Source organism: Octopus sinensis, linkage group LG2 (genome assembly GCF_006345805.1).
Source record: "Octopus sinensis linkage group LG2, ASM634580v1, whole genome shotgun sequence".
NCBI classification, from domain to species: domain Eukaryota; kingdom Metazoa; phylum Mollusca; class Cephalopoda; order Octopoda; family Octopodidae; genus Octopus; species Octopus sinensis.
In genome coordinates this window covers 91,015,031-91,031,647 of record NC_042998.1, presented here as the reverse complement: position 1 = coordinate 91,031,647, position 16,617 = coordinate 91,015,031, and positions in this window count along the sequence as shown.

Genomic DNA, 16,617 nt, shown 5'->3' with positions numbered 1-16,617 from the left:
ACTCACACAAACATACACACACACATACTTACACACACACTCACCTGCACGCGCACACACATGCATGACAAACACCCATACACTCACACTCACATACGCACACACCAACATAACACACGCACACGCACACACACACCTACACCCCACCACATACACACGCACCTACATACACACACGCACGCATACACACGCACACACACATACATTACACACGTACACACACACCCACATACACATGCATACACACACACACACAACATGCACGGACACACCCAGACATACACACATACACCTATATACACACGCCCACACACCTACATACACACACATATACACACGCCCACACACCTACATACACACACACACATACATACACACACATACACGGACACACCACACATACTTACATACATACACCTATACACACACGCCTACACACACTACATACACACACATGCATACACACACACACACATGTACGCACATACACACACATATACGCACATACATATATACCCACACACATGCACACACACACACACATACGCACATGCATGCATGCACACGCGCACACCTACACGCATACACACACACACACGCACGTACACATACATACAACATACACACACGCATACATACACCCATACACATACATGCATCCGACACACACATACATACACACTCACACATACACACACACACACTCACTCACACACCTGTATGTACGCACACACACATGCACATACACACACTTCCCACACCCACACGTACATACATACACACTCACACACATACACACACACACACGGACATACATCTATGCACACATACTACATACACAACTCACATACATTCATCGCACACACTGCCACCCAGACATACACACAGACACACTCACACATCCACACACATACATACGTACGCGCATACTCGCAGGCACGCGCACATACGCACTTACGCGCGGCTCGCGTTGCATACGCGTCGCATACACCTCGCCCTTGGACCTGACGACACCTCCCGCCCGTTCCTGGGACCGTCGCGTGTCGTTGGGTTTTTCCACGCCTGTCTCCGCGGTACCACTCTTCCATCTTCCCCTCAGCTGGAGTCCTTTTTCCTTAACCCCCCCCCTTTTTTCGTTACACACACGCGCACACATATACACACCTTGCCTATATATATACATCACTCTTACACACATTCAATCTACTCATTAATACCACCACGACACTGGACACACACACACACTACTACTCAACACACGCTGGCACGCTACATACGCCCCCACCCCTTCCCCTCCCTCCCTTCCTCCTTCCTTCTTTTTCTTACTACTGACCTCCCTTCCTCCTTCCTTCTTTTCTTAGCACTGACCTCGTCTGCTAGCTGACCACTAGTCTCGCCCTACCTCACACGCCTACACACAGACGCACCACTAACACACACATATTTTTTTGTTTTTTCATCTCGCCTCACACACACACATACACACACGCACATGCACACACTCACACATACACACACATCTGTTGGGTTACCAACCTTGTCTCCACTCTTTTGCCTTTAAAAACCCACTTTGCTCTTGTTATCGTCAACATCCGCCCTTCACCATGTGCAACTCGTAAACACCAGTCGTCTTTTTCTCTTTCCCTGTTGCCCGCTCTGGGATCTTTCTTTCCTCTCTCTTCCTTCTTTTTATGTTTCCGACGAAGAGCTCCGCTCGAAACGTCATACCTCCCTGCTTCCATCTCTGAGCGCCTATTAATAATAATAATACTGTAATGTCCTGTTGTTGTTTTTTTGTTTCCCTTTGGATTAAAATTATATATATATATATATATATATATATATATATATATATATATATATATATATATATAGATATATATATAATAATATGGTAGGGGTAGCAAATCGTCCCGATCCCTCTTTCGTTCTCGAAACCCTGGACCGATATACCTATTTCTTTATTATCCACAAGGGCTAAACACAGAGGGGACAAACCAGGACAGACATAGGTATTAAGTCGATTACATCGACCCCAGTGCGTAACTGGTACTTAATTTATCGACCCCGAAAGGATGAAAGGCAAAGTCGACCTCGGCGGAATTCGAACTCACAACGTAACGCAGACGAAATACCGCTAAGCATTTCGCCCGGCGTGCTAACGTTTCTGCCAGCTCGCCGCCTATACCGGCAGGACCCCACACACACATACACCCAATAGTCTCTTCATAAGGTCGTATGTCCCTTCTTAATGATTTGAAGGAAACTTCACAACTATTTCTCGGTAATCGTCTGTTTATTTTCTTGTGACGTCACATAAATTTGATTAAATTTTGATGAAAGTAAACCAAAATTTAACGATGGTACTGAGAAAGGACAGAGGCTCTTAGTAATCCTGTAAATGTAGTTTTTATAAACGGTGTGAAAAGTTCTACGAATTAACCTCAAATATGAAAAATATCAAACATAACGAAGTCTAGGAAAAATCTATATTTCTTTAAATAAACAACTAACCAAAATAGTCTGTCCTCCAAAGATATAAGGAATCAATATTTTACATCTGTTATATTATTTAATGTCAATAAGTGTAACCTTCACATAGAGATCAAATAAATAACCCTTTCCACTTTAAGCACATGGAGTGAAATTTTTAAGGGGAGGGGGGACTAGTCAATTACTTCGACCTCTGTGGGCAACTGGTACTTACTTCATCGACCCCAAAAGAATTAAAGACAAAGTCAACCTCGGCAGAATTATAACTAGAACGTAAAGACGAACGAAATGCCGCTAAGCATTTTGTCCAGTGTGCTAACGATTCCGCTAGCTCGGTCAAATAGATAATAAAGCCAATATATGTTTATAGAAGTGACACAACATAATTCGAATAAGTACGCAAATAATTGCTACGAAGAGTTCACAAAGGGAAATAACTTTGTTGTGAGAAAGTAGAGAAATATGCTGTTTCGAGTTGAAGTCTTTATCGAGAAGAGGAACTTTTTCTAAACATCTGAGAGCTCCGCACTTTCACTTTGGAAACTTTACATTTACAGATGTAAATATGTATTGATGCGATAATGCATTTTAATTCTACTTTTCCTTCATCTTTTCCTCCTCTTCCTCCTCCCCAATTCTTCTTCTTCTGCTGCTGCTGCTGCTGCTGCTGCTGCTGCTGCTGCCGTATAGCATGTGCATGTATGTGTTTATCAGCAAGGATAAGAATAATATTTCAAAATTTTCAACACATTCTTGCAGAATGGAAAGTGAATAGCATTCGCAACTGAGATTTGTCTCGGAGATGATAAAAAAAAAAACTTCTTGTATAAAACACACATTAATACAAACAGCGCCAGCAGACTCCAAACACGGTATTTCGTCGTGATTTCGCCACCTCAGCGATAGATATCAATTCGGTTATTTGGAACTAAACAGGATCTTTTGTCACTTCATAGAAAACTGGAAGCAAAATATCGCTGGTGTGTGTTGAAGCTTGGCAAGGTGGAATTAAATCAGTATAAGAAGACGAATCAAAGAGGATTAAAATCATGACGTCTACATGTATTTTTGATATGTCCCTGCACACTAGAACATGAAAAGCATTCGCTGCGGGATTTTGTCTCCAGGAGAGAAAGACTTTGTGTGTGTATATGTGTGTGCATGTGTGCGTGTGTGTGTGGGGGGGTGAAGATAGATATAAGCATAAATACATAGAGAGAGAAAGAGGGATGTATAGAGATAGAGAGAGAGAGACATAAGATAAACCTCTAGCTATACGTGTAATCTATTACCATGAGTATCTTACTTTATCATTTAATCATGTGATATTGAAAGATACACATGGAAACTGATCAAACATATAAAGATGCATATTTGTATGTATGTATGTATGTATGTATGTATGTATGTATGTATGTATGTATGGATGGATGGATGGATGGATGGATGGATGGATGGATGTATCTATCTATCTATCTATCTATCTATCTATCTATCTATGTATCTATGTATCTATCTATCTATCTATCTATCTGTCTATCTATCTATTTGTGCTATGTATTTATAGATTTATAGACATATACAGTAAACGTTGATGTATCTATATATGCATACTTCTCTGCATTTTTTCTTTATTTTTTAAACGCATACACACTCACACATAATATAATCAGAGACAGGGACAAGAAAAGAAAGAAGCGTGAGAGATGTGAGGGTGAGTTGCCTGTGGGTGAATGAGCGAGTATGTGTGTTAACATGCATTCTTGTAAAAATGTACAATACAAGCATCCACAAAAGCGTTTAACTGTGTCGACTTTTCCACTGAATCTCAAGATCCAGAAAAAGCAATTTCAAAAGCAATACTACTGTTTTTTCGTTATGGGCTTCGCTTTCGGTGGCAGTTATATTTGGGTACTGAGATTTTGTAGGTTAGAAATCCCCCCCCCCTTACGTAATTACATTACCATTTTTGCTGTCTGACAACTCTTATCTGTTTTTCCAGTTTAAACTGTTATCTTATGGCACGAAGATTATCTAACATCACGGAAAGGTCGAGCACATAATCAGGTATTAATAAAAGAGGAATGAATGATACAAAGACACATAATAAACAGCATTCCAGCTGTGTCAGCATGGTATTGTAAGCAGAGAGCAAATATCGGGTATGGATAGAACAGAAGAGAAAGAAGGCGCGTTGATTTGAGAAAGGGTTTCAATATTGTATTCTTTTTGGTTACATAGTGTTTTTAACAGATGTTTTGAAGGCTCCAACGTAAATGCATGTATGTGTGTGTGTGTGTTATTATTGGTTAGCTATTTCGGATTCAATCTGCCAATAGTTAATGAGGTGTCAGAACGGAAGTAGTAGTAGTAGTAGTGGTGGTGGTGGTGGTGGCGGTAGTAGTAGTAGTAGTAGGGGGTGGGGTGGTTCTGTTGTTGCACAGCCGATGGTGAATCTCTAAATGAAGCCGCGGAATGGCAGTAGACTTTCATTATAAACATTGATAAACATTAAAGAGTCTCCTTACTTCGACAAAATGGTTTTAAGAGAGAGAGAGAGAGGGCAAAACTTCTTTTTGTACCCCGCAAAAAACACCCCATTTTTATTTAATTCTTTTTTCTACACGCTACGGAAAATACGAATCTGCAAAAAAATCGGCAAAAAGCGGCATTTTGAAATTACCCCACCAAATTCTTCATTTTAAACTTTTTTCAGAGATTTTTTTTCAAAATATGCGTAAAAACACCGAGGTTATGATTCTAAAAAAAAATTCCAAAAAGATTTGTAAAATTTTTTTTTCACAATTTTTTTTTTGTTGTTAAAATATGCGGAAAAATACGGAGATTATGATTCTGAAAAAATATTTCAAAAAAATTTTTCTACTTAGGGTTAAGGTTAGGGCTAGGGTTTTAGGGTTAGGGTTAGGGTTTAGGGTTAGGATTAAAGTTTGGGTCTTAGGGTTAGGGTTAGGATTTAGGATTAGGGTTACGGTTAGGGTTACGGTTAGGGTTTTCGGGTTAGGATTGGGGTTTTAGGGTTAGGATTTTAGGGTTAGGGCTGGAGTTGGGGTTTTAGGGTTATGGTTAGGGTTTTAGAGTTAGGGTTAGGATTAGGGTTTTATGGTTAGGGTTATGGAAAAAAAGTGAAAAATGAAGAAATTGGAGGTAAGGAAGTAAGGGGGGAAAAACTTCAAAATTCCGATTTTTGACAATTTTCCGGAATCTCCGTATCCGAAATTGTGGGTTTTGGGCAAAAAAAATTTAAAGAAACAATAATTTGCGAGAAAATGGGGGGGGGGAGTCTTTCCAGAGAGAGAGGGGAAAGGAGACAGAGTGGGAGAGAGAGAAGGAGGGAGAGAGAGAAGGAGGGAGAGAGAGAGAGAGAGAAGTAAACTTTTAAACATGTATATATACGTGTAAAAGAGTGGATCAATTGTTTCCAACCGGATTATCCTGACACTCTAAGGCAGAGGTTCTCAAAGTGGACGGTACCAGCCCCAAGGGGTCGCTGGGGAATTATTATTAACATACTAAATTTTACCTATAATAGTAATTATATCATATATGGTGACACTAGTGATGGTTATTAAAATAAAATGAGTTCTCATCGGGCACAGGAAAGTCATTAACTTGCGATGTATAAAATAAATTCACAGTTTACTTTATACATCGCATTCGTCAAATGAAAATCCAATTCTTTCAAAAGTTGCTCCATTATTAACAACAGCCACAATGCAGCATTTAAATTCGAAGAGAAATTTCCAGAATACTCTATCTATTGGTGACAGCTTGTGTTTCCCGGCTTATTATTGGATATTATTTGGTTACCAACAGCTTGGACTCTGTGTGTGTGTGTGTGTGAGTGTGTGTGTGTGTGTGTGTGTGTGTGTGTGTGTGTGTGTGTGTGGTCGCGTGTGTATCGTTGGCGAGTTTCTTTCTCCGTCTTCCCTTCCTTGGACCTTTCCTTTTTCTATGTTTCTGACGAAGAGCTCCGCTTGAAACGTTAAATCCTCCTTCTTTCTTTCCTTTCTTGAACGTCCAATAACACTACACTTGCTCCACGTCCTCGCGTTGTTGTGTTTTCTCTTTGTTCATGTTTGATTAACTATAAATAAATATATATATATATATATATATATATATATATATATATATATAAACAAAGTTAAATGCGATACAATAAAATTAATTATAATCGCCGGTGTACCAGTACACGCCATATATTATTCATATATAATTACATTCAAGGCGAAGAGTGCACTAGATACACAAAAGCTGGATAAATTTAGTGAGATGAAAATTAAAAACTTTTACAAACTTAGCTTTTCTTATACTGCAGTTTCGCCAAATTCAGTAATAAAAATAATATTTATTTACTCAGGCTGGCTCTTCAGTAAGATTCCTGTTAATTATGGGAAGACCATATTAATAGACCCATGTGCTTCTATTGAAATGCTCTTTCTAAACTATTCAAAACACTGCGCAGACTCAGAACATACCCGACAAAATAGGGAATTGTGGTATATCGTCTAACGCTCAAACATTTATCGAGAGAATATGTAAACAAAGTTAAATGCGATACAATAAAATTAATTATAATCGCCGGTGTACCAGTACACGCCATATATTATTCATATATAATTACATTCAAGGCGAAGAGTGCACTAGATACACAAAAGCTGGATAAATTTAGTGAGATGAAAATTTAAAACTTTTACACAATAATAAGCCGAGAAACACAAGCTGTCACCAATAGATAGAGCATTCTGGAAATTTCTCTTCGAATTTAAATGCTGCATTGTTTGAAACTGCACATGTGGCTGCTGTTAATAATGGAGCAACTTTTGAAAGAATTGGATTTTCATTTGACGAATGTATTTCGTAAGGAAACCTGAGAATGCATATTGAACGTCTCAAAGTTTTTTATCGTAAGCGGTTAAAAGATCAGATAAAAGATTTTTTCCACATGTTGAGAATAATATTGTACTTGGTTCAATTTTCCTAATCTAATTTGTCTTTTACACACACACACACATACACACACACACACACACACACACACACACACGTGTATATGTATGTATGTATGTATGTATGTATGTATGTATGTATAATCATATACATTCACGCATATATATACACATATAAATTACATTCACACACATATACGTCTGCGCGTGCGCATGTATCCAACCACTTCCAATATCACGTGACATGTGACATGGAAGCGTGAAAAGGAGGAGGGGAGGGTCAACCGAGCAAATTAGCACATGTCTTCCCCTCCATTTTTCGTTTATTTATTTGTTTGTATGTTTGTTTATTTGTTTGCAACTTTTCTTTCTCTAAAAGTTCCAACTCCAATATTTCACAAAAGTGTCCGGCTGAATCAATTTCTGCCTTCCAGTCTCTCTGTTTTCTTTTTAATCGTTATTGTGACACAAATCTGTTTATGATGTGCTCCATTATAACCAAAACAACACTCAGTCAAACCAACTTGAGATAATGTATTCTTTGTATCCACACTCACACACACACAAACAAACTATTCTATTTCTACCTAATATTCCTGTACCTTACTTAAATTATATTTATTGAAAATGAAGATGATTCAAAATGACAAGAAAAGAAGCGAAGAAGTCTGACTCCATTCTCATAAAGATTTAATCGCGCTAATATGAAGAACTGGATTAAATTGAGTAAATGTTCAGTGAATAAGTACAGCTACGAAGAACGTGTCATTGCTAATGATCCCCTATACAGCTTCATTGCTGGATTTACCATTAAGCAAATCACATGCTTAGGGCATCAAGGAGAGGGACATCACAGAAATGACAAATGTTTTACGGCACAAAAGAAATCACTTTAAACATGCTAAAATAATATTCGAAGTGGTTTATATAAGAAATATAATTTTGAAGTGTTCATGGTATCATAATGAGGATCTGATCACAAACTTTGCAATTAAAAAAAGTAGGAAATTTTTCAGGTATAAATAAAGTGAAAGTATACGAAAACAAACATTATTTTCCATCTTACTGATAGTTTTGTTTCATTTTGACAAAAATTTATTTTATGGTTTATTATTATTTATATGTTGAATTACATATAAATAGGGGCACCAAAATCTTTTAAGTGCTTAGGGTCTCTATGGGTCTTAATCCGACCTTGTACAGCTTCAAAGAAGTCTTGTCCACTGGAGACCTGTTCTACGTCACCAACTAATTGGATTTCACCTTAAAGAAATTCGGTGAATCATACGAATCATCTACTAAAGTTTCCCATCTAAAACTGTCTCCTCTCTTGAATCGGTAGTTCCCTATGAGATCACACTCTTGCGACGTGAGTGAACTAGGCTCTTTCTGTCCTACATTTCATCTGGTGTACCTCCGGGGTTTGGTTTTGTTCTCCTTTCTCTTCCATCTATACATAAATGACCACGTGCTGTCACGTCCGACAACGTCCACTCTTACGCTGAAGATGCGACCCCTTATTCCTCTCTAACTTTTCCCTACCACGTATCAACCACAATGGAACATTACTCCCAGATCTGGAACGGTAACGCTGCCGTCACACACAAAGACATTCTAAATCGCATCCAGAGAAAAATCATTTAACTAATTGATGTAAAATCACTCACAGACACAATCAGCTTTGCCAAAGAAGCACTTGTTAAGAGGCACTTGTCAATGGTGCCTACTATGCGGCAGCATTAGCAAGTGCTTCTGCAATGGACCCGAGCCGACCAACGCTTTGTGAGGAAATATGGTAGACAGAACTATGCGGAAGCCGGTCATGCGCGGGCGCGCGTATTTATCAACCACAACCGCTTGACAACCAGTATTGGCCTGTTTACGTAGCCGTAACCTGCGGTTCAATAAAAAAAAAGGACTTACAGAATAAGTAGCCAATATACTGGGGTCGTTTTGTTCGACTAAAACCTTCGAGGGGTAGCCCCAGCACGACCACAGTTCCAATCACTGAAACAAGTGAAAAGATAAAAGATACAGAACCAATACCCATAGTATTTATGTAAATACAGTTAAAGGCAAATGTAAAAAAAAAAACTTTAAAAACTTAGATATGTTTCGACCAAAGATTGGTCCAGGCCATGTCTAACTTAATAGCACCACCTGATAGGATTATCTAAATCCTGTTTAAGTCAAGTTTTGTTTATGGTCCATTCAAGTAGTGAGTTTTTGTTGGGTAAGTTGTATCCAATTATGATAATTTATTCGCCTGAATAAATTATCATGCATTTACATTACACTACCATAAGTTTAATGTAAGTAGTATTTCCTGTATAATTAATTGTTCAAACATTTTTTCGTAAATTATTTTTCGCAACATGTGTGTTCTAATCAATTGCTATTTATTTAAATTTGTTCATATCTTACGGTATCCACTATAATTTTATTACGGAACATACGATCTGTTCCTTCACATATTTTTCCTGTTTCTTTTATTTTATTGTTGAATTTTTACATTATATCCTTCTAAGTAAGTCGTTTTTATTTATATATTGGTAAGCATTGTCAAACGCTTTGTCTGTGTACGTATTCATATATATATATATATATAATATATATATATATATATATATATATATGCAGTTGTAGCTGTGGTGAGTGCTTTTGTATGAGAGAGAGAGAGAGAGAGAGAGAGAGAGAGAGAGAGAGAGAGTGTGTGTGTGTGTGTGTGTGTGTGTGTGTGTTTATGCTTGTTCTGTTCTCAATTTGGTAAAGTTAGGAAAGTCAAAGCTATTATAGACAGAATATTTCAAATTTGAGAAACATCTCTATTTTCTTCCTTAATCCACACTCTTTCATTTTCTTGCTTATTCTTGCTTGTTCCTAATAGTGAAGATTTGGTCTTTTCAACAGTATTTGTCGCTGTCACCCAGCGAAGCCTACCATCTTTTAATACATAATTTTTGCAACTCGTGTATTGTGATCGATATTCCTGACAAAATAATTCACAAATGATATTTCACAGATAAAACTTAGTCGAACAAAAGTTACATTTTAAGTGTGTCTTTCTGTATGTGCGTAAAGTAGAAAAAGTATTCATGTCAAAGCATGTAGTGTTCGTGAATATCAGACGACCATACTTCGTAGGGTCTCTCAATGGATGACTGGATCTGATTTCTTGACCAAAAACGGTACCTTATACTGAGGCACAGAGAACTCCAGAAGTTGTTCGTCGAAAAACGAACGCACATAATCAACGGCACGGTATACTTGGCTGAAAATAACCACAACAACTATCTTTTGTTGATTTTGATGAGTTTGAAAATCAAAACTTTCACGATAATAGCAAGTGAACAAAAGCAAAATAGCCATTTGTTTGCGAGTCATAGTCAGTCATATGCGTGTCTGTATGTGAGTGAAGCACAGAGTAAGATTTAGTGAGGGAGACAGAGGTTTCTTCTACAGACATAGAACGGCACTAGCTGTTATATTTTGCCTCAGTGAATCTTCTCAAAGCGTCTTATGCGTTTAAAAAAAAAAAACAACACAAAACTCGCTCAGAATGTCAGCAGTAGATCGTCAAACACCAGTATTTCAAATAAATTTGCTTTCCTCAGTGACGAATAGCTACTAGACATTCTGAACTAAGCCAAAATATTCGTTCCGGCACAGAAATCCGTAGACACAACATTCACTCATTTTTGACCTCAACATTTAATAAATATACGCGTTTTTAACAACACACGTCTCTTTGAAAAGTTTTTCTGAGATAAAACATCACGGCTAGCATCGTTATATATTCTAAGATATATATATATCTCAGAATCCTTAACTTGATGGATTGTGGGACCAAGCTACTTTTTTACCTAGTTTGAAAAATAATAGATAACTTTTAACGAAAGAGGGGCGACAAGAGTATAATCAAGAATATAGTTTTTAAAGTTGCTTTTTCTTAAGACTCATCTTCAGTACTGCCTCTTCGCTACTTCTAGAAAACCAAACGCTTCCATATTGAAACAGTTTCAAAAGAAATTATGCATTCCATAGTTTTCTATTAACTTCAAAATAACAATTGAATTTATACAGATACTGCTAATAGTGATAAGTAGAATATGTAATGATGTGTTTTTAGTGAGTAAGACTTATTTCTGGGCTCTGAGTGAATCAATTTATGAAGAGGTTATATAGTTCCTAGAAAATTCTACCGAGAACGCATGAACAAGATTTTTCAAGTAGGGAGCTGTTAAGTGACAAGTGGAAGGCAAACATTTTTCATTGAAATAAATAGCAAAAGTATTTCCGGTTAACTTTTATTGAAAGGTAACATGTTATTAGATCCCAAATGTCGGATACGATTAATATCCTTGCCGACGGAGGATGTGTGCTAGACAGAAGTTCTTAAGATTACAGAGCAGAAAATATACAATTTCTCTACCTACACAAATTATGTATTCTGTCTGAGGGTGTAGGTTACAACTCTAAAAACATTACTCATTTTTCAAAATGGCAATAGTATTTGCAACTACACGGTGTTGCCTTTTGTTTTTAACACCCTTTCTTTAGTACACACATAACAATTAAGTTAAATGCTATTTGTTAAACAATCGACTACATCTATTCTCGGATACAGCACACAGATTTTGGGAGAATGAGAGCTGGGAGGTCGTTGTTTTGTTGTTGGTGGGTTTTTTTTTATGTTGCTTTGTTCTCGTTTTGCTATTTTTCATTTCAGATAAGTTTAATTGCTTGAAGTATATTAATAGAATTCTTCAGCTGAGGAAATTTGAAGCAAAACATGGAAAAAGAGGATAATAATTAACAGAGAAATTGATATGACTGCCGAAGTTTTTTTCTATTATTTCTCTTGATAAAGAGCCTACGCACAAAATGTTAGTTCTTCTAGTTCCTCGCAGTAAATACGTTCTAACATAAACACAAAGTCACATTTCAGTGGGGGAGGCGGAGGTTACGCCGACCCCCAGTTCTTGACGGTGCCTCCCAGTAAGATCGAACCTGAAACCATGTGGTTGCGAAGCGTATTTCCTAACCACGCATTCATGCCCGCGCTGTATGCATATGTGTGTGTGTGTAGATGTATAACGGATGCATGACCAAAGATTGAAACCACAGTTTTCACGTTTGTTTCTTTTGTTCTCGGATTGTCCTCTTAAAATCCTGTCATATTCGCCATCATCGTATGTTTACCAGAAGAGGATCTAGATAAGCATCTTTGTAAAATACTACAAACAAATTCTGTAAAGTATAGAGTCGAGAGGACCTTTTAGCCTGGTTGAGAACATGACAATCCTTCTAGTAATGGGACCACAAGAAAATGTACTAAGTACGCCCCGTAAAGTGGTTGGCGTTAGGAACAGTATCCAGCCGTTGAAACCAAGTGAATAAGTAGATATGCAGTGCCTGTTTTATTGACCTCGATGAACTTCCAACGTAAAGGGACACAACAAAATACTGTAAGACATTTTGTCTGATATTGCCCACATACATACATACATACATACATACATACATATATATATTATATATATATATATATATATATATATAATATATATATATATAATGTATGTATGTATATATATACATATATATATATATATATGTATGTATGTGTATATATATATATATATATATATATAATATATATATAATGTATGTATGTATGTATGTATGTATGTATGTATGTATGTATATATATATATATTATATATATATATATATATATATAATATATATATATATATATATGTCAGGAGTCTTGATATATTGGTTTCAAATTTTTGACACAAGGCCAGCAATTTCGAGGGAAGGAGTTAGTCGATTACATTGACCCCAGTGTTCAAATGGTATTTGTTTTATCGATCCTAAAAGTACAAAGGGCAAAGTCGACACCGATGACATTTGAACTCAGAAGGTAAAGTCGGAAGAAATGCCGCTAAGCATTTTTCCGGCGCAATTTTCTGCCTTAGCAGTCCTGATATATTAATAAATATTTAGGTAAGGAAGTGATTTAGAACTGGTTGAATCAATCCTTGATGTTTCCTTTTCAACGAAAAGGATGACCAGCTGTTGATGTTGTTTAGCTCCATGTTGTTGCTAACCGTGCAAAGCTATGATTAAATGCTTCCGTCCGTGACCATCCGTTCTTTTCTAAGGCACCGAGTACGACTTAACAGTCTTATTAAACACTGATCTTGGTTCTATGACACAAACTTTCTGTTTTAAAGTGACAAAATTAAAATCTTCTAACAAAATCTTACATTTATTTGTTCCAAACTCCAGCATAACAATGAGAAAGTTATTTTGCCAAATTTTCAATTTTTAAAAAGAAATTAAAACGAAGCCCGTTTATTTCAATAGAAATATGATGACAACAGGATTTATTGCAAAGATAACCTTTTAAGTCACTATGAGGGATATAACATACGCTCACCTCATCAGACTTCTTGTCAATGCATTTAAATTCATTTAAACTTTCTCTATAGAGGCACAGGCCTGGCTGTGTGATAAGAAGCTTGGTCTCTGGTGCAGTCTCACTTGGTGCAAGTGTCTTGGTGCAAGTGTCTTGGTGCAAATGTCTTCTACTGTGGCCTCGGACCTACCAAAGAGCCTAGTGAGTGGATTTGGCAGGCAGAAACTGAAAGAGATATATTTATATAGACTGTGTCCGGACTGTGTCCGGTGCATAAGTGCGACTTTCATGTACACGTTCCCTTCATTTATACGGATATGTATATATTTTTGTATATGTGCGGGTGTAGGTGTGTGATTGGAGGATGTATATGTCTTTATGTATATGTGTGTGTGTGTGTGTGTGTGTGTGTGTGTGTATACGTGCATGCAGGTGTATGAATTTATGCCTGTATATATATTATATATATATATATATATTGTTATATTTCGGAATGGTCATATTGCCAGTTTAGCCAATAAAAACACACGCACTATATATTTGGTGTTATTTTGCTTCAGTGATATTTATTTTTTACATTAATCTTAATCTTATTTCGGCCAAAGTTCTTTCGTCACACTCCTGTGACCGCATCAGTGGTCCTTTGTTTTCTTCTCACTTATTTGTGTCTCTCCTTACTAACCGTCAGCCATTTTGTATTTCTATTGCATGTCTTCATTTGCGCATGCTTATATCTCTATGTGCGTCTATGTTTATTTAGTGTGTGTGTGGGGGGATGCCTGTAATATTTGTATCTTCTGTTTATATACATTCTTGTAATTTGTATTTTGTTTTTGTTGTTGTTGCTTTTGTTCTAATTTTGTTCATGTGTTTACATCCACCCATTATTATCATTACATATGCTTGTATGTATGTATAACAACAATATTAGAAATAATAATAATAAATCTAATCGGAAAAAAAAATATATATATATATATATATACACATATATACACATATACATATATATATATACACATATACATACATAGATATATATACATATATATCGTTATTCATTTCTATCTGTTTATTTATCTGTGTATTTATTATGTTTTCAGGATCCTCTATCGTCATATGTTGTGGTGTGTGCTATTGCTCCATTCTAGTTTTCTATTCAGGCTAGGTTTATTTTCTATTATATGTGTAGCTTCTGTAATTTGTCTAATTGTTGCATCTGTTCTATGTGTGGACAATATCTTAATCTCTATGTTATTGATTGATCCCCCGTGTTCCTGTTCGGCGTGTTGGTACAGAATCGATGAGCTTTTACCTTCCTTGAGTTGTCTCCAATGTTCATTCACCCGCTCTCCAATGCTTCTTGCTGTTTCCCCTACGTATGTTACTGTCTTGTTACTGCATCGTCCTTCTATACATCTTATACTATAGACTACATAAGATGTATAGAAGGACGATGCAGTAACAAGACAGTAACATACGTAGGGGAAACAGCAAGAAGCATTGGAGAGCGGGTGAATGAACATTGGAGACAACTCAAGGAAGGTAAAAGCTCATCGATTCTGTACCAACACGCCGAACAGGAACACGGGGGATCAATCAATAACATAGAGATTAAGATATTGTCCCACATAGAACAGATGCAACAATTAGACAAATTACAGAAGCTACACATATAATAGAAAATAAACCTAGCCTGAATAGAAAACTAGAATGGAGCAATAGCACACACCACAACATATGACGATAGAGGATCCTGAAAACATAATAAATACACAGATAAATAAACAGATAGAAATGAATAACTATATATATGTATATATATATCTATGTATGTATATGTGTATATATATATATATGTATTAGTGTATATATGTGTGTATATATATATTTTTTTTTTCGATTAGATTTATTATTATTATTACTAATATTGTTGTTATACATACATACAAGCATATGTAATGATAATAATGGGTGGATGTAAACACATGAACAAAATTAGAACAAAAGCAACAACAACAAAAACAAAATACAAATTACAAGAATGTATATAAACAGAAGATACAAATATTACAGGCATCCCCCCCACACACACACTAAATAAACATAGACGCACATAGAGATATAAGCATGCGCAAATGAAGACATGCAATAGAAATACAAAATGGCTGACGGTTAGTAAGGAGAGACACAAATAAGTGAGAAGAAAACAAAGGACCACTGATGCGGTCACAGGAGTGTGACGAAAGAACTTTGGCCGAAATAAGATTAAGATTAATGTAAAAAATAAATATCACTGAAGCAAAATAACACCAAATATATAGTGCGTGTGTTTTTATTGGCTAAACTGGCAATATGACCATTCCGAAATATAACAATATCTGTTTCAACACACGACTTCACATAAAAAATCTTGCACAACAAATATTTAAACGCACTATATTTATATATTTATATATATATATGTATGCATGCAGACACCTATGTGTTTATGAGGATGAAGTTGCGTGCACATATACATGCATACATACATAAATACATATATATATATATATATATATATATATATATATATATATTATATATATATATATATATATATATATATAATATATATATATATATATATATATACACATATATATACTTTATTTAAAGCAGCAGAAAATTCAACAAAACCAGTTACTCATATATGTGTGTGTGTGTGTGTTGTGTGTGTGTTGTGTG